This window comes from Rattus norvegicus, chromosome 19 (genome assembly GCF_036323735.1).
Source record: "Rattus norvegicus strain BN/NHsdMcwi chromosome 19, GRCr8, whole genome shotgun sequence".
Taxonomy (NCBI): domain Eukaryota; kingdom Metazoa; phylum Chordata; class Mammalia; order Rodentia; family Muridae; genus Rattus; species Rattus norvegicus.
The window spans coordinates 66,425,437-66,452,204 of NC_086037.1; the positions used below are offsets into that span (position 1 = coordinate 66,425,437).

The 26,768-nt window shown below is 50.1% G+C and overlaps 1 long non-coding RNA gene across 1 annotated transcript in view; it reads right to left on the bottom strand.

The window, feature by feature from the left end:
* LOC108348955 (uncharacterized) overlaps nucleotides 1-24,631 on the bottom strand; it is a 35,962-nt gene extending 11,331 nt beyond the window's left edge. Inside the window, exons 1-4 of the long non-coding RNA XR_005496890.2 lie at nucleotides 24,511-24,631; nucleotides 13,346-13,427; nucleotides 11,947-12,346; nucleotides 3,632-5,655 (exon numbers count right to left, since the gene is read on the bottom strand). This is a non-coding gene — a long non-coding RNA (uncharacterized LOC108348955). The remainder of the gene's footprint in view (nucleotides 1-3,631; nucleotides 5,656-11,946; nucleotides 12,347-13,345; nucleotides 13,428-24,510) is intronic.
* Nucleotides 24,632-26,768: the final 2,137 nt, after the last annotated feature.

Consider the following 26,768-nt stretch of genomic DNA (forward strand, 5'->3'; position numbering starts at 1 on the left):
CAGAAGCCCTGGTTAGAACCTCCCAGCACACACCAGACCATGGCCTGAACATCATGAGGCCCTCCTGGGAAGACACAGCCTCCCTTCTCAGCCCACCAAAGGCACCATCAAGAACACTCCTGCTCGGGGCTGGGGATTTAGCTCAGTGGTAGAGCGCTTACCTAGGAAGCACAAGGCCCTGGGTTCGGTCCCCAGCTCCGAAAAAAAAACACTCCTGCTCAGCTAAGCCTGGGGACTCTCCTACCATCCCCCTAGTGGCTACAAAGAGGCAGCCATCTCTCCTCATTCCCTTCCCTGTCCCCACATTCAAGGGCAGGGCAGCATGTGGATCTCCTGACCCAGTCACCCCAGGAGGGCAGGCACAGGGCCATGAAACCCAGCTGTGGAGTCGGCTAACAAGAGGCAGATAGCCATGGAAAACAACCCCACCCGGCTCCCCCATGAATCCGGACAGCTCAGGGTCCTCCACCCACATCCTTGCACCCCGGGACCCTGGCACTGGGAACCAGAAAGAGCTTTGGGAAGAAGGTGGTAAGTGGGCTCTGCTGAGGACTCAGGAGTTCTCAAAACAAAAGACAAGTCATCGGTGACTGGGGGAACAAAAGCTCTCTCTCTCTCTCTCTCTCTCTCTCTCTCTCTCTCTCTCTGTGTGTGTGTGTGTGTGTGTGTGTGTGTGTGTGTGTGTGTGTGTGTGTTTAACTCTCTCTGGGACCTTGGCTCCTTTGGAAGCTGTGAGAAGCCCAAGGATCCTCCCTCGAATGTCTTGACATGCATAAAACTCGTGGGGTGTAGGAGAGATGGCTCAGAAGAGCCATCAAAATGACCTGAAGTGGGACAACAGACACACTGCTGGGAACAGGATCTGACAGCTTCCTGACCTCGGACACCCAGATCTCAGACATAGTCTCAAAAGGCTGACACTTCTGTGCTGGGAGGAGAAAACAGCTACAACCAGCTGGTGACAAAGTGACAGACTTTGTTGACAGCACTGGCTCTCGGCCTATGTCTGTAATGGGGGGAAAGGCTAGGCTCCAGTTTGAGCTGAGGAAGAGCAGAGAAGTGGAGTTCCCATCTGGCGTCACTGACTCCTGAGTTCCACCCACAGATACTGACGTCACGGCCACCAGGGTCAGTCCTAGGACCCCAATCCCCTCTTCAGACCTCATCGGAGGTCTGCACATCGTGCCCTCGGGTCCTTTCAGGGCAGTGCACAAAGTAAAGAATACTAAATGCTTGTTTCAGGGCTGGGGAGAGTGCACCTCGCACCTACTCTGTGTGTGTGTGTGTGTGTATGTGTGTGTGTGTGTGTGTGTGTGTGTGTGTGTTGTGCCTTAACCATGTGACCTAGGAGACAGACAGGAGGATCTTGGAGATGACTGGCCTCCAGCTGAGCTCGGGGCTCAGTGAGAGACCCTGTCTTAAAAGAACAAGGTGGAGAGTGAGAGAGTAGAGTGACTGATGTCCTCTCATGACCTGCACGTGTAAGCGCAAGAGTATGCATACACACATACACACACAGCATACACATACATAAACAACTCTCACACTCACACATACACATATATACAATACACACAGACACATACCATACACATACATAGACAGCACACACACTCACACATACACACACATACATGCACATACACACAGACACAGAGACATACACACATACACACACATACATGCACATAAACACAGACACAGAGACATACACACATACACACACATACGTGCACATACACACAGACACATACCATACACATACATAGACAGCACACACACCCACACATACACACACATACACACACACATACATATACATGCACACTCACACATATACACACACATACATACACAGCACACATACACACACACACACACACACATGCGCGCGCGCACACACACACACATTTTTAGTACACTCCATGACAGAGGAAGTGTTTACTTGGGCTCTAAGGAAGAGCCTGAGCCCACAGTCCACTGTCGATCAAGCAGGCTCCATCATACCCCAGGGAGGCCAGAGTCTACAGCGTCCAAAAACAAGGCCTTTCCATGCCTGCTGTGGCCCAGCATGAAGGTTGGGCTGAGTCTCCACGCATATGTTCCCCTCGGCTTGCCAAGGGCTGGGCCCAGGGTGTGCACAGGAGCCCCATAGGCCAGGTCAGGGCGTGTGTGTGTGTGTGTGTGTGTGTGTGTGTGTGTGTGTGTGTGTGCACTCGTGCATGTGCACATGAGAAGCAGCTCCCTCTGGCTGGCCCCTGGATGTTCCCCACAGCCTTTGGGCCTTACCCTGCCCCCTACCATTATATGCTTGTTCTGCCAACAGTTCTCAGGGTGTGACCTGGAAAACTGCACAGTCATGAACCCTGGTGCAAGCCAGAAAGGACAAATGCTCCAGGGTGGTCACTGGCAGGTGACCAGGCATGGTGCAGACCATCCTGTGTAGAATGGAGATTAAACCATGCACTGGTTTGCAGCCCTGTTCCCAACCAGTCGGCAGAGCTATTGCCGTGTGGCAGTTAAGACTGCCTCCATTCCTACGCCTGGGTCTCTCCTTCGGCATGGAAGGAACAGGGGTGCTGGGTACTCAGTTCCACTCCCCGCAGTGTACACTGATCCCCAGAAATAAGGTGCTGTTAGGAATGACCACAGCCAAGTCAGCAGTCACCAGAGTGGCATGAGGCTGGGGGATGACTTCTGGGTCTACCGTAATGTAACACTCCAAATACCACCACACATGTAAGAGGGCTTCTCTTTGTTCTAAATCAACACCTTCCAGAAGCCTACTGCCCCTGCTCTCTAGCCAGCTCCCCTCATCCCTGAAGCTGGCTGGCTGCTCTCTGAACTCCATTTTGCTAAAGAAGCTGGGAGGACCACATGCCCCTCACCTCTGGTGGGGAGGGAGGAGAGACAGCTGGAAGCAAACCGGTCTGACCCCTGAAAGACTTCCCAAAGGTCCTCCAGTGGAGGATGGGCCTTTTTGGAGAGAGCCGCAGGCTCAGCCTTCTCAGACACACTGTCTTGGGGACAGACCCCAGTGATGGCCACTGGCCCAACCTGCAATTTAGGCTCAGACCAGAGACGAGGGTGGCTCCAACTGAGGGTCATACTTCAGGGCAGCCTCAGTAATGAGAGGACAGGAAGTCAACGTGTCACCATGAGAGCTCTTCTGTTTGGAAATCTCCAGGCAGCATTAAGTCTCTGTAGCTCTTTGGGGAAAACTGAGGCACCAGACCTCTGTGACAGGACTGAAGGTAGGAGTTCAGCTTCTGAGCTCTGCCGTGGAAGGCCCCACGGAAGCTGGGTGGAGCAGACTAAGGGGACAATACCCACACAGCCTTTGTGCCTGTGGGCAGCTCAGCCTGGAGCAAAAGGTCCAAACTGCTTCGCCACATCCCTTGGGAACTGAGGTTCCTAGAAGTTAGCCACCAATGTCCCCTGGGTAGCTTTGGGCTCCACCCAAAATTTTGTTCCAGAAGCCTGTGGTAAGCTAGAATTAATGATCTGTGTCATCTTGGTGGTCCCACGTTGCTGGATCTTGCAATGTGTGTTCAACAGCAGGGGCAACCAGGCAACAATTTCTAGAAGATTCTATCCCACTCATGGAAGCATTTTGAGAAAGTTTCTTTACCTTCATGAAGGTGCTGTTCCCAGCAACTGGCCAGAGGCAGGTCCATGATGCTCTGCGATGTTCGCCACCTGTGAAGAGGAAGGGTGTCCTGCCAGGCACTGCTACAGAAGAAGCCTCCAACGCGGCCCTTGGTACCTGACCAGGCACAAAAGCCACACATGTTATTCCCTTTCTGAGAAGTGTCCAGGACGGGCAAACCCATGGAGTCTTGGACATCACATTTGCCTAGGAGAGATGGATGAGAACTCTTTAGTTCAAGTTTTCCAGAAACACTCTAGGGCTGTGAAGGCTTCGCAATTTTGAGGACAGAGAACCCAGAATCCCACATGTCAAGCGAGAGACTGCCACAGTATGTGAATGTATATGTATGTGTATGTTTATGTGAATGTATATGATGTATATGTATGTGTGTATGTGTATGTGATGATGCATATGTATAATGTGTATGTAATGTATATGTAATATATATGTAATGTAGATGTATGTGTGTGTATGTATATGATGTATATGTGTGTATGTGTATGTGATGATGCATATGTATAATGTGTATGTATATGTAATGTAAATGTAATATACATGAATGTATATGTATATATGTATATGATGTATATGTATACGTATGTGTATGTGATAAAGCATATGTATAATGTGTATGTATATGTATATGTAATGTATGTGTAATATATGTGTAATATATATGTATATATGTATATGATGTATATATGTGTGTATGGATGATGCATATGTATAATGTGTGTTATGTATATGAAATGTATATGTAATGTATATATATGATGTATTTATATTGTATGTGATGATGCATATGTATAATGTGTATGTATATGTATTGTAATGCATATGTAATGTATATGTATATGATGTGTGTATGTGTATGTGATGATGCATATGTATAATGTGTATGTATATGTAATGTATATGTAATATATGTAATGTAGATGTATATGATGTATATGTATGTATATGTGTATGTGTATGTGATGATGCATATGTATAATGTGTATGTATATGAGTATGATGTATATGATGTATATGTATATTTATATCACTCTTTTTTTTTTTTCAGAAAAAAATAAGCAAGTGGCTGAAACAATGGTTCAGCAGTTAGGAGCCCTGGCTGCTCTTCTAGAGGACCTGGATTTGATCCCCAGCACCTGCATGGCAGCTCACAACCGGCTGTAACTCCAGTTCTAGGGAATCCCACTCCCTCTTCTGGCCTTTCTGGGCACCAGGCATGCACAAGATACACGGACATTCATGCAGGCAAGACATCTATACATATAAAATGACACAGTAAGAGAGAGAGAGAGAGAGAGAGAGAGAGAGAGAGAGAGAGGCAGAGAACACAGAGTTGCCGTTTCCTAAGTGTGACTGACCTCTGCACCTTAGGTTTTTATTGTTGTGTTTGTTTGTTTGTTTGTTTGTTTGTTTGTTTGTTTTATTCCTGCAGGAAAAGGACGGTCACAGCCCATAGTCTTACTAACTTTGTGTCATTAAGACCAATCAGGTGCTTGGGCATGGGATCAGCAAGGAGTCCTCAGCCCCTAGACAACCATGCTCCCATCCACCCCAGGTAATGCGGTGGTCAGCATAAAGCTGGGCTTAGGAGATGGAGCCCTTTGAGGGCTCTGGTTACACTCTGGCCAGCATGGCTTCCAAACACTCTTCTCTATGGCAGGACAGAGGCTGCTGCTGCTCAACTCAAGACTTGCAAGGACTTCGGGCCAGGATAAGACAGGTTTCCCAGGGAATGCAAGCCAACCCAACTGTTTGTGACAAAGAGAGGCGCCACCCCCAGCGGGCGTGAGGTGCCCAGTGGCTTCTGTTGACGCATCAACATGATCCTGCATTTCTATGCTGTAGCCACTGCTGTCGCACTGCGTGGGGTCAGGCCAGGCTTCTGTCTTCTTCCAGAGTCTGTTTCCCAGGCTTTTTTTTTTCTGGTGGGCATGTATTTTTATGATCTTTTTAAAGAATGCCGCTTTCTGGATGTTGAAGCTCAAAGTCTGCAAAAAAATAAAAAGAAAATCTATTTAGGGAAAAGTTTCTTTAAAGGGAGACTAACTGGAAGGAAGAAAGGAGCCAGAAGAGCAGGCAGGGGCACGGGAAGAGCTGTGTGTGTGTGTGTGTGTGTATGTGTGTGTGTGTGTGTATGCACGTGTGTATGTGTTTATGTGTTTATGTGTGTGAGTATGTGTATATGTATGTGTGAGTGTGTATATGTGTATATGTATGTGTGTATGTGTGTGTATGTGTGTGTATATGTGTATGTGTGTATGTGCATTTATGTTTGTATGTATGTATATGTGTGTATGTGTGTGTGAATGTGTATGTGAGTGTGTGTATGTGAATGTGTGTTAGTATGTATATGTGTGTATGAGTAGTATGTGTGTATGTGTGCATGTGAGTGTGTATGTGTGTGTGAATGTAGGTGCATGCGTGTGTTTGTGTGTATATACATGCATACATGTATGTGTATATACATGCATGCATGTATGTGTGAGTGTGTGTGTAAGTGTGTGTGTGTGTGTGTGTGTGTGTGTGTGTGTGTGTGTGTGTAGAGGCCATGAAGTAGCCACCAACAGCTTACCATGCTTGGACAGCATGATGGAGGTGAGACTCAGAATTCAGTTATTACAAGGAGGAAAGGGATAGTCTTACGCATGCCAGATGACTTGGGTCTTCAGGAGGACGACCTATGTTCTCACACTGCTGTGATTTAGGTAAGGTGACACCCTGTGACACAGTAGGACCTTTAGGAGCGCATGCTCAGGGTCAGAATTGAAGGAGACTCGGCACCCATCCTATCATGATGGTAGCTGGAAGGTGGGGAACACATTTCCCAGAATCCTCTGCCATCTGGAGCATTCTAGATTAGACTCCATCATGAGAGTCCTTCATGCAGATCTAGAAAGGCCAATGGCATTGCCTCCCCCAGCCCTAGGCAACAGAGCTGTTGACTCCAGCATGGGCCCAAGTGCCTCAGCGCTCCAGGCTGGTGCTACCAGCAGCACAATTCCCAAAGTTTCTATTCCATCAAATTGAACATGAGAAGCCGTGCCCTCCAGCTTTCCCACAGTTTGGAAACATCCAATACCCCTTGTCTTAGTCAGGGTTTCTATTCCTGCACAAAAATCACGACCAAGAAGCAAGTTGGGGAGGAAAGGGTTTATTCAGCTTACACTTCCACATTGCTGTTCATCACCAAAGGGAGTCAGGACAGGAACTCAAGCAGGTCAGGAAGCAGGAGCTGATGCAGAGGCCATGGAGGGATGTTACTTACTGGCTTGCTTCCCCTGGCTTGCTCGGCTTGCTCTCTTATAGAACCCAGGACCACCAGCCCACGGATGGCACCACCCACAATGGGCTGGGCCCTCCCTGCTTTGATCACTAGTTGAGAAAATGCCTTACAGCTGGGTCTCATGGAGGCATTTCCTCAACCGAGGCTCCTTTTCTGTAATAACTCCAGCTTGTGTCAAGTTGACACACAAAACCAGCCAGTACACCCCTGTGTTACATCTCTTCTGGGCGTGTGGAACATTTCCCTTGGTGTCCTGAGAACAGATTTTTTTTACTACAGATCAAATGCCTTGAGCTTCCAGGACAATGCCACAGGCCACCAAACCGCAGGTCACTGTGATTCTCATCTGACAGCACAGCCATCTCCAAGTTCACCAAGAGCACAGTGGGCACAACTGAGACAAGGCCAGGCCTACCATTCTCCCCTGCCGGCCACCTCCACCTGCTCTTTTACAGGCAGACAGGGACAGACTCAAAAGAGTCATTTGTGGCTCGGGGTTATTATTTCGTATGTGGTGGAATATATGTATATATTTATCTTGGGTCCGTCTAGGCTTTGAAACCCTAATGTCTAAATTGCCAGTATCGTATAAATTCCCTTTCAAAATCGCTGTCATGGTTTGGATCCGTCTACCCGCTGTGTAAGACAACGCCGCCAACTGCTCCCCGACGCCTTTCTTCTCGGGCCACGCTGACGGATGCACCATTCAGAGGTGCAGGCCTGGAGAGGAGTGGGGAAGTCCTGTCATCCATCCCTGTGGACCTGGCATCTCTGCAGCCTGTGAGTCACAGCTCGAGGCCAGCTCAGGACACCCCGAGCATGGAAATGGCTGGGGATGCTGGGACCGCACAATGTTTCCCTTTGGTTAAAGAGAATTTTTTTTAAAAATATAATAATAAACTGTGGTAGAGAAAGTTGGGGGTGCCAAGCAGGTTGTTTCGAGGAGGGAGGAGCACTTGTGTCCCAGGGCTGGTGGCGGGGGGGGGGGGTGCTGAGTGGCCCTTGTTTTCTCCAACGTGGGAACTTGGCAGAATAAATTCCTGGAAGAGGTCGAAGATGGTTGGATGAATCAAACCAAACATCCACACATGACGGACGGCCCGGGGCTGTGGAAGGCCTCGGCTGTGTCACAGGCCAAGAGTCAGGTAAGTCCTGACTTACCTGTCTTCTAACTGCACCCCAAGTCCGAGTTCCCGCTTGCTTCTTTTACGCTTGCTTCTTTGGAGAGTTCCACTCGAGGACGGACGCTATTGAGACGAAGGCCTCGAACTTGCGCCTTCACCGCGCATGCGCCTAGGTGTGCGGAGGGCAGAGGTCAACCTTCAGTGCGTGCGTTTCCTCCGACGGCCGCTCTGGTTTTGTCTCTAAGGATTTCGTTTTGAAGGAATTCGTTTCGTGTGTGTGTGTGTGTGTGTGTGTGTGTGTGTGTGTGTGTGTGTGTGTGTGTCTGTGGGTTGACACGCGGGAGTGCAGTGCCCTTGGAGCCCCAAAGAGGGCATCGGATTCCCCTTAGATCTGGAGTTACAGGCAATTGGGAGCTGCCCAAACATGGGTGCTGGGTAGTGGACTTAGGTCCTCTGCAAGAGAAGCAAGCGCCTTAACCTCTGAGGCACGGCTGAGGCACCTCCAGCTCTGTCCTGTGTTTTGAGACAGGGACTCCACAGACCTGGCCACAAGCCCCAGGAATACGGCTATGACCACTTCCGGAGCTCCAGAATTACTAGAATCTGAAACAGCATAGGACCGTTTTCAGAGCTGGGGACCGGACCCTCGAGGATCTACTCTACGGCAGATCTACCTCCCCGCGCAAGCTGGACAGCCTGTCCTGATGACGAGGGAGGGAGTCTTCACATGCACCTGCCAGGAGGGCGGGAACTCACGCCTGCTCTGACCCCCTCCTAACTGAGCAAGGCAGGATGTGAGAGCAACATGCTGGCACAGTGGCCAAGGGTCACGTGAGTGAGCTGCTCCAGTCTGCAAGCATGCAAACGGCTCTGTGGGCCACATCTCCCTCCACCCTGTGGCATCGTGCCCTGACTCCAGTAGACACCTCCCCCCGCCCCCATCTCCAGTGCCTTCCTGTGCCCACGCCCAGCCGGGTTGAGAAAAGCAGGAGCTCAGCTCCTATTCCTCCTCCCCTGAGGGATGCTTCAGCCGCCCTGCTTGGGCTGCCTGGGCTTCAGGGAGGCCACCGGCCTGACCTGTGGGTCTAGTACAGCCTGCCCAGACTAAACATCCTTGATTAAGCTCCACAAAGGTTAAATGGGCAATTAGGCAGGTTGCACAAAGCTGGGGTGGCCCTTTGCCCCATAGAACCATGCCTGGACGCCAACCCCAGAAAAGGGACCCCTCCCACTCCCACTTACACATAATGCCTGACTCCACACAGCAGGCCTGACCACAGCCCGCCCGCAGTGGGCAGTATTAACCACAGGAACCTATGCTAACCTGGGGGCTGCAGTATTGAACTTCTTCAGCTGACCTGAGGCCACAGACCTAGCCTCCCTTCTCTTCACCCCTCGACCCAACCCTTCCAAGTCCTGTCAGCACTTGCTTAAGAGCACACCCCCAACTCAGACATCTTAGTCACTCCACTGCTACCCTGGACCAACTTTTTACTGTCAACACCATAGCCCTGTCACAGTTAGGAAAGGGATCTGCCTCAGTGTCCCATTATCATAAGGCCTCTCCCCAATGCAAGGGAAATTCACATGCTGGCCGGTTCCTTGGACATAAGCCCAAAAGGCCTCAAGTTCTGACTGTTCCTCCCAACTCTCTAGGATGTTGGCTGGCCCTGCCACTTCTGTCTGTCTCTGACCTTCGACGTCACTTCCTGGAGTGGGATGTCTTTCTCTGGCTTTTGTGCTCATATGAATGTCCCACACGCAGCACTAAGACTCACAAGAGGCAGTGTGCGCTGCTTGGAGCCCAATGCTTCTCACGCAGGTGGGGAAACTGAGGCTTCAGACTGTTGATGTCACGCCCAGGAGGACGCAGCAAACTATGCAGTGGGGCATAAGCCCGGACCTTGCTGGATTCCAAACCCCAGCTCTTGCCCTGTGGAGCTGGAATGGAACCCAGAACCTCATTGATAGTATGAGCTAAACTACTCCCCAGCCCTGGCTCTTCTCTTCTAACATTTTCTATTTTCTATTTAGTGTGATTACAAAATCGAAGCTGGGAAATAGTGTTTAAATAAAAAAAATTCACACATGTTACATTTTAAAAAAAAAAAACAGTAAAGTTCTCGATCTTTACTCTATGAATATAATTCTAGGGCCAGCTTTCAAGTGAGGTAGCCAAAGCCAGCCTGGACTCTGCTGCCTTGGGCTCCTCTCAGAACACCCCTGGGATGAGGAAGGGGAGGAAGAAGAAGGGGAGGAGGAGGAGGAGGAGGAAGAGGAGAAGAAGAAAGAAGAGGAAGAGGAGGAGAAGGAGGAAGGGAAGGAGGAAGAGGAGGAAGAGGAGGAAGAGGAAGAGGAGGAAGAGGAGGAGGAGGAGGAAGAGGAGGAAGAGGAGGAGGAGGAGGAAGAGAAGGAGGAAGAGGAGGAAGAGGAGGAGGAAGAGGAAGAGAAGGAGGAGGAGGGGAAGGAGGAAGAGAAGGAGGAAGAGGAAGAAGAGGAGGAGGAAGAGGAAGAGAAGGAGGAAGAGGAGGAGGAAGAGAAGGAGGAAGAGGAAGAAGAGGAGGAGGAAGAGGAAGAGAAGGAGGAAGAGGAGGAAGAGGAGGAGGAAGAGGAAGAGAAGGAGGAAGAGGAGGAGGAGGAGGAAGAGGAGGAAGAGGAGGAGGAGGAAGAGGAAGAAGAGGAGGAGGAAGAGGAAGAGAAGGAGGAAGAGGAGGAAGAGGAGGAGGAAGAGGAAGAGAAGGAGGAAGAGGAGGAGGAGGAGGAAGAGGAGGAAGAGGAGGAGGAGGAAGAGGAAGAGGAGGAGGAAGAGGAGGAAGAGGAGGAGGAAGAGGAGGAGGAAGAGGAGGAAGAGGAGGAGGAGGGGAAGGAGGAAGAGGAGGAAGAGGACGAGGAGGGGAAGGAGGAAGAGGAGAAGGAGGAGGAAAAGGAGGAGGAGGCTCAAGAGGCAGGTAACTCTGGGGAGCCCCCATGGGGAGACTAGAGGCAGGGAGAACAAACAAACCAACAAGAATGTGGGGTCACGGACACCACAAGAAGACCTACAGAGTCAGCTAACCTGAACCAATGAGGCTCACAGGGACCGAACCACCAACCAGCATGCAGGGGCTGGTCCTCGGCCCCCACACATTCGTAGCAGATGTGCAGCTATGTCTTCATGTGGCTCTCCTAACAGTTGGAACAGGGGCTGCTCCTGACTCGTTGCCTGCCATTGGATCCCTTTCCCCTACCTGGACTGCCTGGTTGGGCCTCGGTGGGAGAGGATGTGCCTAGTCCTGCTACGATGTACCAGGGTGGATGAAACCCAAGGGGGGTTTCCCCTTTTCTGAGGAGAAGTGGAAGGGAAATTGGATCTGTAAGGGTGGAACTGGGAGGAGACGAGAAGGGGGCTTCAATTGGGATGTCAAGTGAATGAAGAATCAAATTATTGAAAAATAAGAATATGCAAAGGTGGGGAAGTGACGCAAAGCTCTTTATTACTTGCATAGACACAGGTAGGCACATTTAAAAGCAAAACCATTTTCCAGACAGCTGACGATTTACAAACACAGGAACTTTTAAGGACCGTCAGAGAGCTTCATTTTCTATCCCTGACAATAGCAGAAGGTCTCAGACTTGGGGCTAACGAGATGGCCCAGCAGGAAAAGCGGCTTGCTACACATGCACAGCAACAGGAGTTCAATCTCCAGAACCCACAGAAAGGTGGAAGGAGAAAACCAACTCCACAGAACTTGTCCTCTGACCTCCACAAGTGCACTGTGGGCACATGTGACACGCACGCATACATGCACATCACACACACACACACACACACACACATACACACACGAGCAATACATTTAAATAAATTTGAATAAATTTAAATAAGGCCTCACCTTCAAATTCGATTTCGTTTTTCTGTATCAGGTCTAAAAACTACAGATATGGTCTCCTCCAGAAATGCCATCTGGAGTCTTCTCAGGTGATCTCGTGCCCATCCGGCTCCTCTCACGCTGCAGAGTTTTCAAGATTCCTCTTGATCTTTATTAACTGTTAGTATGTATGTGTGTGATGCACGCGTGTACCGTGGCACATGTGCAGAAGTCAGAGGACCGCTTTGTGGAGTCAGCCTTCGTCATCCACATTTCTGTGGGTTCTGGGCACCAGGCTCAGTCCCCTGGGCTGGTTGCACTGACCGTCTCGCTATCCCCCTGCGTGGCAGGCTTTGAGCCTGCAGCGTGTACTGTGTGTAGGTGATTACTCTTCCTCACGGCTGAGTTCAGTTCTGATGCAGATCTGGAGTGGGAGACAGCGGTATACAAATCACTACAGCAGACTTGGAAAGTCAAAACAGAGGGAGCTCTCAATTGCAGTAGGCTGGCACCCCGCAGAAGGGTCTGGGAGACAGACCTCTGTCCAGATGTCCCCGCATCTGAAGCAGAACCTGCAGGTGTCCCTACACTGATCAGGTAACACCTGCCTTCAGGTCTTTCCTGCACTGGGTAGGTGACCCACTGAGAGGCTCTGCTGGCTGTCCTGGCCCTGCCATGCACTATGGCACAAGATTTGGTTCCTCCAGCCTGTTGGAAGCCAGATACCTACCTCCAGGTAGCCTTCAAGTCCCTCTGGGTCAGCCTTTTCAACCCCGCTCCAGCCTCTGCCACCCCCACCCCCGTCTCATTGTTTGCTCCAATCTTCTTGGCATGTCTGACTCCCATAATTGCACCAAGAATGGCCGTGCCACGGGGCCTTTGCACATGCCGCCCCCTCCCAGACGACATCCCTGTCTCTTTGACCCCTCTCATTGCACCAGTCAAACCATGAAGACCCAGTGCTTAAGCATTCCTGCTAGAACAGACAGGGTCACCACACCACATCCTGTCACTTGAATGGCGATCTGTCCCCTGCTGGACCCCCTCCATGAAGGGCCGAAAGCAGGCCCAATTTCTCCCCAGTCCTCAGCCCATGCCCCGTGAGCCCTGACAGTAAGACTAGGGGATGAACCCAGTGAGTAGAGCTGGAGACACATCCTCACAAGCCTGCCCCCTTATTCCAAGGGCCAAATATGACAATTTGTGTGAGGGTTGCTGTCATGGTGCCAGGACGAAAAGTGAGTCTGTAACACTGCCCCAGTGCCACCCACTGAGCTGCTCTAACCCAAAGCCCAGGAGGTGAAGCTCTGTGGGAATTCAACACTACCTTCTTCAAATGATGGTTCTGATGCTGAGCCCAGGTCTGATGGTTCACAGCCCAGTTACAGACTCACATGACCAAGGAGGAACGGCCCATGTTTACCTGCTGTCACCGTGAAGCCGGGGCGTTGCCGCCCTGAGCAGGAAAGCAGAGACACCAGGAGCACACATGCTGAGTCCAAACACTGGTGAGGGAAGGAAGGAATTACTCAGATTTCCCACAGCAGTAGTGGCCCTCAAAATCCATAGGGACCCAAGGACCCCATGTGGGGAACACCCAATGAGATGCCCTCAAAGACCCCAGGCCCTCCTCCAGCAGCTGGTGACCTTTCACCCCGCTGACCAGAGAGAAGACCACCAGGGAAGCAGGGTCAGCGCTGTGGGGTCAGTCAGGGAGGGCAATGGCGTTTCTAGGAGGGCCACTTCTGGGGGGTCTTTGGGGGAGGAGCAGGAAGGGCTGAAAGGCCGGAGGGAGCAAAGGTGAGGGGTGAGGGCGCGGGCCGCAGGCTGAGAGGTCACGGGAAGGAGGCACCCAATAGCCCATCGCTGTCCGTGCGGCCCTGCAGGCCCTCCATCCTCCCACTGATCTGTTTGGAGGCAAAATAAGAAATAAGAAGCAAAGAAGACAGAGAGGAAGGAGAGAGGAGATGGAGAGGCAGACGGCTGGCAAGAGTGCCTGGCACTAAGGAAGGACAGACGTACAGACTGATGTAGACAGACAGTTCTGGCTCCGGGCTGAACAGAACAGAGTGCCTGGGACAGAGCTGGAGAACCCAGAGAGGAGGTGGGTCCTGAGGCCGGGAGCCTGAGGGTGAGGAGTCAGAGGGGGAGCACCTGAGTCTTCCCTGACTCTTCCTGGGGAACCTCAACAACTCTGGAAAAGACCAGAACAAGTGGGAGTCCAAGTAAAGCAGTGAACCTCCTTCAGGAGCACCAGGATCAAGCTGGACCGAAAGGCCCAGTCTCTGTCTCTCTCTGTCTCTTGTCTCTGTGTCTCTGTCTCTCCGTCTCTCCCTCCTTCCCTCTCTTTCCCTTTCCATCTTTGTCTGTCTCTCGCTCTTCTCCCTCCTCTCTCTCCATTGCTCTTCTCTTTCCTTTCGTTCTCCTTCCTCTCTCCTCTGTTCTTTCCCCTCATCTCTCTTTCTCCATCTCCCTCTTCTTTCTATCTTCCTCTGTGTGTGTCTGTCCATCTGTTTCTGTCTGTTTTGCTCCCCAGCCCCACCCACTGCGTTTGTGTGTCTGTCCATCCCTGCCTTCTTTCTCCCTCTACCCTGATCTCTTCAGGTGACGTGCAGGGAGGGCTCCTGGGCGCACCAACAGTGCTCAGGAGCGATCCACCCAGTGTGGCTGAAGGCCAGGAGACCTTGCTGGTGGTGACGAGGGGCGGCTCTCATCAAGCTCATGCAGCCCAGCCCAGCACTAATTACAGCGCAGTGTGTCGTGCTATTTTGATTCATATTTCCTGTCTGGAAAACAGGCTGCAGTGCTGGGCACTGGGCCAGGACAGAGGCCAGGAGGGCAGGGGCAGGAACCTGCCCGTCACTGACCAGAGTCTGCTTCAGGAAACAGGAACTTTCCAGGGAGGAGAGCTGCTGTACTCCCACCTCTTACGCACTGCCCATACTCATGGAGAGCGGAATGTGCTCCCCTGGCTATTCTGGAACCCAGGCTTGGAGTCAGACAGTGCTGAGTTCAAATCCTCCCCAGTCTCTTCCTGGTGTCAGCATCAGCCCAGGGCTTGTCTGTAACCTGGCAGCATCTTGTAACTGTGATTGGACACACATGCCAAACCCTCGTCACAGACTGGATTTCCTTTGGTGTCACCCTCATCCCTAGGACATGGGAGCAGGGAAATGCCGTGGGCAGGAGACCTCTCTCTAAAGAAAGCAGAGTTGCACAGGAGGGCGAGCTCTCCGGGTGTTAAGTTTGAGGTCTATGAGGTCTCTCCTTCCTCACCCATAAAACAGATTTGCACTATCCCTGCCTTCCTGGCAGCCTGAGTGGGCCAGCATGTGTGCTCAGCTCAGTACAGAACTCCTTTGCTCACCCTGGAGGAGGACCACAAGGAGTCCGTCATGTGACACAGGCCAGGTGCATCTCTAGGTCTGCGACTGTCCATGCACCCATGTGTACCTCTGTGAAGCATGTGCACCATGACACCTGGGTATATGTAAGAATGTGTGTACCGTGTCCACAGAGTGTGGGTGGGTATATTCATGTCCATACCTGTGCTCGTGTGCATGTGCGTGTGTATGTCTCCCTGTATCAGCACATGTGAGTGTATAAATGCTAATCTTGCCATGCAGGGCAGGGAGAGCGTGAAGAAGTTGTTTTTCTGAAACACAAGCGTCCTTCAGCAGATGCTGGATCAACAGATGTGGCCTTTCCAGGAAGCACAACGTCTTTCACTCACAAAGCTGAGCATGCGCAAACGCTGGAAGCTCAGTGCTGAGCGGGCAACCCGCATGGCAGAATCTCATCCCTGTGAAACGTTAAGAACAGGCAGGCGTGGGGCGAAAACGCACTGGGAGCTGGGGCCAGAGGCTCGACACAATGGCCCAGGGAGGCTTACGGGGTGAAAACGCCCTAGAACTGATCCAGGGTGGCCAGCACTAGCTGGCAAAGTTGTTGATGGGTGGGCCTTTTCCTGAGTAAGATAAAACATAATGATGAGGTTTGAAGGGGCCCAGCTTCCTTTAGTGTGTGTGTGTGTGTGTGTGTGTGTGTGTGTGTGTGTGTGTGCCTACATGTGCATGTGTGTATGTGTATATATGTGTATGTGTATCTACATGTGCATGTGTGTGTCTACATGTGCCTATGTGTATGTGTATGTGTATGTGTGTGTCTACATGTGCCTGTGTATATGTGTATGTGTGTGTCTACATGTGCATGTGTGTGTGCCTACATGTGCCTGTGTGTATGTGTATGTGCGTGTGTGCCTGCATGTGCCTGTGTATATGTGTATGTGTGTGTGTATGTGTGTGTCTACATGTGCCTGTGTATATGTGTATGTGTGTGTCTACATGTGCATGTGTGTGTGCCTGCATGTGCCTGTGTATATGTATATGTGTGTGTCTACACATGCCTGTGTATATGTGTGTGTGTGTCTACATGTGCATGTGTGTATGTGTATATATGTGTATGTGTATCTACATGTGCATGTGTGTGTGTCTACATGTGCCTATGTGTATGTGTATGTGTATGTGTGTGTCTACATGTGCCTGTGTATATGTGTATGTGTGTGTGTGTCTACATGTGCATGTGTGTGTGCCTACATGTGCCTGTGTGTATGTGTATGTGCGTGTGTGCCTGCATGTGCATGCCTGTGTTCTGGGCTGGAATGTTCACACTGCCGTATCATGGGATACAGGGTGGGACAGATGGACTGAAGGATTATCTCAGCCTGCCTTGAGACCCACAGACACATTTGTCCATTCCCACCGGCTGGCAGAACATAAAATGAAGTGGTATCCCTTGGGGGAGTCACACCCAAAACCTTACTGTCCCCAGGCTCCAGGGCAGAGTGGTCATCCGAGGGCCATCCAGGAGTGGGCTCAGCCTCCTGTCCCCAGCTCTAAGTCCTGTCTGGTTGACGGTTGACGGAAGGAAACAAAACCAATGGGCTTCTTTCCTCTGCTTGGGGAAGGAACCGTCTGCTGCCCTGACAGCGCCCCCCCCGTGGAGCCCAGGTAAGCGAGCTTACTGTGTCCTCATCCTGTACCATCCCACCCTCACTCACATTAAAAGAAGAGAACCTGAGGCAAGAGAAGCTGTGAGTGGCTTCACCCCAACCCAAAGCCTAGCGACTGGCCAGCTCATCCACCCTCCCAGTTGTCTGGAAGGAAGCTCAAGATGTTCTGGGTGGACCTGCAGACACACAAGGTTCCAGACAACTCTTGGCTCAGACCCCACCCCAAGCTCTGTCCCAGACACAGCAGGAGAAGCACCCAGCCCCATCCTGGGTACATTACCCCTCATGAGCAAACATCAAGTCCCAGCAGCCAGAGGGCACGTGGGCCTCCATTGCCCCCATAAAGAAGCCTTTCCTCATTTGGGATCCCCCTCGTGAACAGTACTTGGGAGATTCAAGCAAGCTTAGGCTCAGGTCAGAGGTCACAGATCCAAAAGCTGTGGTAATCTGCCAGTAACTGGTGCTTCAGATTCTCCCAAGTGCCCCAGGGGTGAGCAAGAGGCTAGAGACACTGTTGAGAGGAGAGAGGGGAGTTGTGGTGGAGTGGATGGGGGTCTGGGGCCTCCATAGCAAAAGCTAATGATTCCTTCTGAAGAACTTGTCTCTCTTAGCATCCAGAACTTTATTCCAAATGCCTTTCCATGCTGACGATGTCTCCTAAGGCATGGCTTCCAACAGAATACTACATAGGACATGATGCAGGCTTGAAGTTGGGACCTAGCATGACTGTTGAGGTGATCCTCCCGTGCACAACAAGCCTAGCACAGTGGATTCTGGGTCCCCACACCTCCCCAGAACAGCTCAACTGGAAAGTCTCATCTTTGTGTGGTGAGGGTGGGGGCACAAGACCCTCAGAGGTAAATGGGTTCGAAGTCCTCGTCTGCCCACGACCAAACATCAAACCAAAGCCCTTTTTTCTATAGAACTAATAGAACTTAATCTAACATAAGCTCACAAAATTATAGAATGGACCCAGAATAAGCTTAAAGATAGAATGGCTGGGCGTTTTTCACAACATTTCTTTTCAAACACATTATTTGTATCTGGTGGTTCCTACCTCTGTTGCCTAGGGCTGACATGGCAGAGGGATGTGGGCACCTCCCAGGAGACCAGCAGGGAAACCAAGCTCACCAGCACCCACAACAAACCTTCTCACGACCTCTGGCACTCTGCCTCCACGAGCCAGTCTGCTAGGGAAAATCAAGACCAAAACCAACTGAAGAAGAAAAACCAACTTCTCTTAGCACCTGGTGGGGCCACCCAGGATGGTCCCCTCACCTTGAGACCACCTGGCTAAGACCAACCCATGCAACTGACAGTCAGTGATTCTCTCTCTCTCTGTCTCTCTCTGTCTCTCTGTCTCTCTCTGTCTCTCTCTGTCTCTCTCTCTCTCTCTGCCTCTCTGTCTCTCTCTGTGTGTCTCTCTCTGTGTGTCTCTCTCTGTGTGTCTCTCTCTGTCTCTGTCTGTCTCTGTCTCTGTCTCTGTCTCTCTCTCTCACACACACACACACACACACACACACACACATACACACACCTCACAGCCTCTTCTACTTAAAATGTCCTGAGGTTCTCCAATAAATGCCTAGGAAGCTCCCCACCTCCCACAGGCCTGGCCCGAGTCAGCAAGGCCTCTACTGCTTTATGAGCCTTACACTCACCCCTCCCTTGACACTGGTGCAAAGATCTTTATTTAAGCTATAAATTGAATTAAGAAATTCACATTTATATATTCAGTTATGGTGTGGTTAGGGCTTTTATGGGCAGCCTCTGCCCTTCCTATTTGCTTACAATGTTGCCCCTCATGTTGCCAAACCCCGGCTGCTCGCACTGCCAGGAGGATGCCAAGTTATTAACAATTATTACCTTTTACAGTCATTTTTGGCCCCAGCCTGCTTTTTCGGTGGTCTCATAATTTCAAAACAGGGACCTTTGAAATCTTACCCCAAGACCAAATGGGCCTGCAGACCACACTTCCTCACTCCCACTGAGCAGGCCTAGTTCCCATTATGAAAGGTTGCCCGCCTTTGGCTCCCAGTGGGAGCTCCAGGCCAATCCTGAAAACCGGGGAACAGGATCCCCCAGAGAGGGATAGGACAAGTCGCCCCGTTTGCCAGGGATGTGTGCCAGGAGTGACGTAGAGGCCTGCGTTGTGTCACAAACTGGGACCATGCTGCCATTCCACCCTGTTCTACCACCCTCAGGGCTTGCCTTAGCCATACCGATTATCTGGAACCGTGACCTTCCTTATTACGCCCCTCCCCCCGGTGTGTGTGATCTGGGTAAACCGAGCACGTATGTGTGAGGTCAGAAGGAGATATCAGCTGTCTTCCTCACTCTCTGCCTTGTATTTATGATTTGACTGTTTATTGTATGTATATAAGTGTTTTGTCTGTATATATGTATGTGTCCCATATACATGCCTACTATCCAAGGATGCCAGAGAGGAAATCAGATCGCCTGGGTGGTTGGGAGTCACCAAGTGGGTGTTAAGAATTGAACCCGGGTCCTCTGCAAGAGCAGCCAGTGTCCTTAACTGCTGATCTCTGTCTCTCTCTTCATTTTATTTTCTGCCGGGGTCTCTCTCTCTGAACCTGGAGCTTGATTCAGCTGAAGTGACTGATCAACAAGCAGCCAGAACACTCTACCTCTCTAGTGTTAGGAGTGAAGACACGAGTTGCCACACCTAGCTTAAGAGGGTGCGAGGAATTGAACTCGGGTCCTTAAGTTTATCCAGCAAGAGGTTTATAAACAGCAACATCCCCCCCCATGCCCTCCCCCGCCCCTAAGCTGCTCTGACAAATGCTCCATTTGGCAGGCTCCATTTACACAGATGGAAAGACGTAGCTATGAATTTATATCTGAAGAGTATGAGTATCATGCAGTTACTGTTGTGTATTTAAAGCAGGGTATATAATATTACATTAAATGATAATTCAGAGTGCACTGCATACGTAAAAATATAGATTGTAATGCATTTTGTAAATATATATTATAAATTGTATCATGTAAATTAAAAATGTAAAGTTGGGGACTGTCCTAGTTAGGGTTCCTATTCCTTCACAAACATCATGACCAAGAAGCAAGTTGGGGAGGAAAGGGTTTATTCAGCTTACACTTCCACATGGCTGTTCATCACCAAAGGGAGTCAGGACAGGAACTCAAGCAGGTCAGGAAGCAGGAGCTGATGCAGAGGCCATGGAGGGATGTTACTTACTGGCTTGCTCCCCCCTGGCTTACTCAGCTTGCTCTCTTATAGAACCCAGGACCGCCAGCCTAGGGATGGCCCCACCCACAATGGGCTGGGGGCCCTCCCCTCTTGATCACTAATTGAGAAAATGCCTTACAGCTGGGATTCATGGAGGCATTTCCTCAAGGGAGGTTCCTTCCTCTGTGATATCTCCAGCTTGTGTCAGGTGAACACACAAAACCAGCCAGTACAGGGACTGAAGAGACACCTCAGGGGTTAAGAGCACTTACTGCTCTTGTAGAGGACATGGGTTTCCCAGAACCCACTTGGCAGCTCACAACCACTGTTCCAGGAGATCTGATGTCCTCTTCTGTCCTGTGTACCTACTCATATGCATGTACATGCACGTGTACATATGCACACACGTGACGAACGTGTACACACACACACACACACACACACACACTCATAATAAAACAAATCCTTTTAAAAACAGTGACTTTCAAAACTGATGTTCACCTCAGCATCTCCAACTCATCCTGAGTCCCCTGCTCCTGAGGTCTGTGCCCTGCTAAGTAACCATCACCACCTCTACGGCCACATCTGGTCCCCCAAAGACTCATGAGGATGCAGCCTCTGTAAGGAGCCTGGCTATGTCTCATTATTCAGAGACCCTAGGGAAACAGCCTTTACTGGGACTTGGTCCCTATGCCGGCTGTAACTCCTTAATGGGCATCAGAATGGCTGAGCCAGCAACTATGTAAAGACAAAGGAGAGGGTGCTGCTCCTGGTCATGGGGACATTGCTCTGCTCCATTGACTTGGGTCCTTGACACAGTCAGAGTGTGGTAGGAGATTGTCAGTCGAAAGACCTCCATCCCTGCTTTCCTCCTTGCTACCCCTGTATCCCCCAGCAAAGGACTGAGAAGACTGCAAGAGAGTATTGAACACCACATGCTCCAGTCAGCAGGTGCAGGCAGGAGGATCAGAAGTTCAAGGTCACCCTCTTTTGTTGCACAGTGACCTTCGAGGCCAGCCTGGGTGCCATGGTTATATAGACATCAGTTTGACAGGATCTAAAAGCCCAGGTTTTGAGCGTGTTTGTGAGGAGGTTTCTAGATTAGAGAAGCAAGATAGGAAACCCGCCAGAATTTGGGTGGCACCCATCATCCATTCATTCATTCATTCACTCATTCATTCCATGAATGAGGTTCAGAACTGAACAAAAGGGAGAAGACAAGCTAAGAACCAGTATCTATCTCTCTCTGCCTCCTGACTGCAAGTGCAGTGTGACCTGGCACTCTTGTCTCCCTGCCTTCACCTCTATGAGGGACCGTATCTCCAAACTGTGAGCTACAATGAGCCTTTCCTTTCTTAGGCTGTTTTCGTTAGCTGTTTTTTCACAGCAACAGAAAAGAAATGGAGTCACCATCTTCCACTACGGTAGCTCCTGGAGGACCAGCCTCCCTCCAAGGTGTACAGCGGGTCTCAGTCCTCCAAGGACTGGGAAAGGCATCCTTCCTCACCCTCCCAGCAAATCAAGAGGTACTGTTCCACACTTGCCCACATTAAAGACAGAAAAGCAAGCGTGTGGCCAGTTTGGGCACTAAGCAGCAAGGCCATTTCTGGAAAGACTCGGGACAGCAATGGAGGGTTTTTTCTTCAGCCCCTGAATAAAAAGTGTCCTTTGGCAGGCGATAATTACATTCAGGAAGGCAATTAAAGTTTTAATAATTTAATTACCTTCCTGCAAACCCATCAAGAGAAAATACAGAGTGAGAACATTTTTGAGGGCGGGCAGGCACAAGGAAGGGGATCAAACGTCTGAGATAGTTGGGCTCCCAGGGAGTTGACACATTAATTTTTACGGGCTGGCCGCCGTTATTAATAGGCAAGGCTGGATGGAAGTATTTTTCCACCGCGGGGGACCACACCATCATTTGATCCCGGACGCTACAGCAAACACAGCCTTAGTTTCTTTCTGGACGGAAACCTTGTTTTCCTGGACCCGTCCTCACTTGAGAGGAGTCCAGTTGTTTGAGGCTGAGCGTCACAGAGTGAGCTCTACTGCATTCAGGACAGCCCTTGGGGACATCAGTAAGAAACCCAGAGAGAAGATCAAAGCCAGCTGGTTAGAAACCTTGGGGCAGGGCCGACGTGGCTGGGCACCATGGGCAGGAGCCTCCTGCAGCTGGCCCGCCCATCAGAGTTGGTCTGGGCCTCCAGTCTTTACCCCACCATTAGAGCCACACCTATGACTGTCACCTGGAGAGGTATTTAGTCCACAGCTTTATAGGAAAAACAGCTTGGTGAGGAGATAGCTACTGAGCAGGTGAGAGCTACCACAGCTTTACATACTGGGTCTGTGAGGACCTTGCTCACCAGACGGTAGGCAGGGGTGGCTGCCAACACCATCAGGTCCTCCTACCCTCCTAGGTATAGCTTCAGGAACAGTCTAGGCAGGAAAGATGGACCTGAGAGTTCCTGAGAAGGGGTGCAGTGGGGGTATCCAGAAATGGTACACCCATTTCAAAAGTGGAAGTAGTAAAGTATCCCTGGGGTCTAGATAAGGCAGTTATTCACATCAGGGTACAAGTGCCTGCCTTGTCTACTACAAGACTATATAATATCCCATTGTAGGATGGATTCAGTATTCCTTTAAGATATTTCCCAGCAATAGGTCTTTATGGTGGCTTCTTCCCTTTTGCGCTTGGCTCCTTGGCTAACTACAAATGATACTAAAGGAGACAACATAGTAACTGCACAGATACAATGTTTCTGTTTGTGACACCTTTGTAACTGCATGGATACAATGTTTCTGTTTGTGACTCCTTTGTAACTGCACGGATACAATGTTTCTGTCTGTGACACCTTTGTAACTGCACAGATACAATGTTTCTGTTTGTGACACCTTTGTAACTGCACAGATACAATGTTTCTGTCTGTGACACCTTTGTAACTGCATGGAAACAATGTTTCTGCTTGTGACACCACTGCAACTGCACCAATACAATGTTTCTGTTTGCAACATCTTTCTAACTGCCCCAATACACCTTTTCTCTTGTTTGTTTTTAACCTTTCAAAATTAGCTATGATGCTCAGTCTGGCCTTCAATTTACAGCAATCCTCCTGCCTCAGCCTTCCAAGTGCTGGAATTATAGGATTACAACATCTTTGAAGCTTTTTCGCTCTGGGAAGATGTGGATATATATCTATTCATTTCACATCATTCCACCCAAATCTAACCTGGCAAACCAATGAGCTGAGCTGGGGTCACAGGAAGATGGAGAACTTATGATCAGACTACCAAAGAGCTCTCTCCTCTGGCTGGAGTTAAGTTATCACCTTGAAGGGACAGAACCTTCACTTGCACAACAGAGTGTTACTGTTAGTGATTTGATATTATGAGGTGACCCACAGGTGACCACAGCTGTGTTGATTCCAACATGGCAGTGGCCAGAGGGTGGAATTCCACCAGTCACAGTAAGTAGGCTCTATCAAAACTGGAATGTCTGGATCAAAGGCTCCAAGTTTATATTCGCAAAGTGCCTTCTTGCCTCCGTTTACCCTTCCATCAATGGTATGGAAAACACATTTCTACAGCTCCACAAACCTTCCACCATCTGTCTGCTCAAGCAGCTTCCAAGATGAGGCCACATGCAGTTAGGGCAGGAGAACATTCATCTGGCTGGGCGCTGGAGGGAGTGACCCAGGTTGGGTCTACTGACTCTCTGAAGCCTATCCTTCTAAGTGAGTATGTCAATAGCCAACAGACCCAGTCTTAAGAGCCTTTTGCAAGTAGTCAAAGCTGCTCTGATGGGGATAGCAGACATATGCTTAGAGATAACATTCTACAACACTGGGGATACATATCACAGCCCCTATTTGGAAAATGACTGAGAGAACTAAAGTAACTTACCCAAGGTTACAAATCTAATAAGTTAATAGAGCGTATACCTATTTTCCTCTTGAATTTTTGACACGCGGTCTCACGTAGCCTGGAGCAAACATAACCCAGGGCTTTGTATATGCCAGGCAGTACTGTACCAACTGATCTATATCCCAGCCCCTTCTTTCTATAAGTACCCAGTCATGAGCATTTTGTGACAGCAACAGAAAGCAGACTGAGAAGCAGCCAAGAGTCTTTGTCATCCTCCAGATTTCAAGGGTCTGCCTAAAGACCTACTATGTGGTGAGTGAGGTGACCACAGCTGATTTACCACAGGGCTTCTAAGGCATTTCTACAGGGGATGTCTTGGGAGAAGGGTTAGATGCAGAAAGGACAGAAATCAGGATCCCTTCCTTTTACCACAGGGCACACCCCATTGACCTCCCAGTGCCCCATCTGGTCCTAAGTTCTGTGAAGCCTTCTATTCTGACAACCATACCAGGTCCTGAGCCTTGATCCCACCATGGCCTCTAGATGCTGAGCTGAACACCTCCCATGTTCTGGTATGAGGCTGGGCTTTACACACCAGGCAGGGGGCTAGAAGTCTGCCGGCCTTCCCTTGACAGCTCTACAGGCTAATGGGTGTTCCCACTGTTCTGAGGTCTGTCTGACTCACAATGAAGGGCAGGGGCTGAACCTAGCAGCCTCCTGGGCCCAGTAGGTGAAGGGCGTAGGCAGCAGCAAGGACTCTGGGTATCCTGGCTCTGGAGTCAAGCCTGGCCAACCCCTCCTCCAGCTGAAAAAACCCAGCTGGGTTTTAGGGCTTTTCTCTGATCTCCTGTCATCTGCCCTGCCACTCAGCTACACTTTGCCTCTCATCTGTGAGGAATGAGCAGAGGAGAGAGAGGAGGAGCCCTTCTCCCTTCCAGGCCTTCCCACAAGACAGTGTCCAAAAGAACCACCCACAGGAGCTGGAGAGAGGGCCCAGCGGCTCAGAGTTCCTCCTGTGCAATCTTCAGGAGTGGAGTCCATAGCCCAGCACCCACTGAGCAAGCCAGGTACCATGTACATCTGAAACCCCAGCTTTGGTGAGGGTGGAGACAGGAGGATCTCTGTGACTAGCTAGCCTCTAGCCTATCTGAAAATGTCAGTCCTGGGTTCAGGAAGAGTGAAGAATAATAGGGAAGGTCAGTGCCCTCTTCTGACCTCCACGAGAGGACACAACTTGTGCGCCTACACACACACTTATGCACTCTTCTGAGTTCCACAAGGGGACACAGACTTATGCACCTACACACACACACACTTATGCACTGACTGACACATACACATATAAAATAAATGCTTTTCAAAATTAAAAAAAATGCTTATTGAACATGGACCATTAGCTGAGCAACACTCTAAATGTGGGCGTCCTTCTCAGACACACCCCTTTGTGCTATTCAAGCCACAACCTTCCGATCTAGCTTTGATTGTCACCTAGAAGGAGTCTTGAGTCAACTGAAAAGAGAAACCCTGGTTGAGAACTAGTCTAGGCCAGACTAGCCTGTAGCATACCTGTTGGGGGTAGTACCTTGTCCTGTCATCCTCTGTCAGTGTCTAATCCTACTCCACTGTGACCTGAAGGACAGACATGACACCTAGACTGACCCAACACAGTCCTCACCATTTTTCCCAGCGGGAAGCAGGCAGTGGCCTCATAGCCCTCTGAAGGCAGTGCTTGGCTAGAGAACCTAGACTATCCCCACCTTAGTGCCCTTCCTGGGGAAGGTCCAAATCAATGGAGTCACAAGTGACTACTCAGAAAGAGTTGGAGACTGGACAGAGAGAAACAAGAAGCCCCAGCACACACACACACACACACACACACACACACACACACACACACACACCCCTGCCATTTGAGATGCAGAAATGTCAGGAGCAGGGGGAGACCCCAAGAACCCTCATTCATTTTATCTTCGGTTCTTCTGGACCCAGAGTAGCAGAAATCTCCTCTTTGCTCAGGACGTTGGGATGAACCCAGGTACACAGTGTGACTCCATTCTAAGCCCCCCCACCCACCCCTGTACAGGTGCTATGTTACACGTTAGCAGCAAGATGGGATAACCAAGTCCTACTTTTGAATGAAGACCCAAAGGGAAGCCCCAGGAAAGCAAATGTAGGTGACACACACGAACACTGTTTAAAACAGTTTACGAACAGCAGCAGGGTCACAACAGCTGCATGACCCTGGCACAGGCCCAGGAAGGGTTATGAGAACTCGATTACAGAAACAGCACCAGCCACGCACAATACATCCTGATCAGCACTGCTCCAGTGTGCACAGCTAGGCAGCCACACGAATTGCAGCTCGAGGAGAAGCAGAGCAGAGATTGTCTGAGCACCAAAGGAACACGATCAAACAGTGTAGGCAAGCGGGTGTGCTGGTGACAATTGGTAACCCCAGCCACCACAGAACACAGGCAGAGGACTGTGAGATCCTGGCCAGCCTGTTCTACATGATCATACCTCATATTAACAAAACAAACGTAGCCTCCGTCCTCCATGTAGCAACATAAACCTGGACTCCTAGTCTTACAAAGAAACAGTCAACATTCCAGGTATATATCAAAATCACATTCTAACAACTACTCAGAAAAAAATCACGAATGCTCACAATAACCTTCTGGGTCCCAAAGGCATTTTGCTGAAGGGAGGGTACTACTCTGACAGTTACCTGCTCCATGTTCTATGAGGAGCCTTAAAGAATAGAAT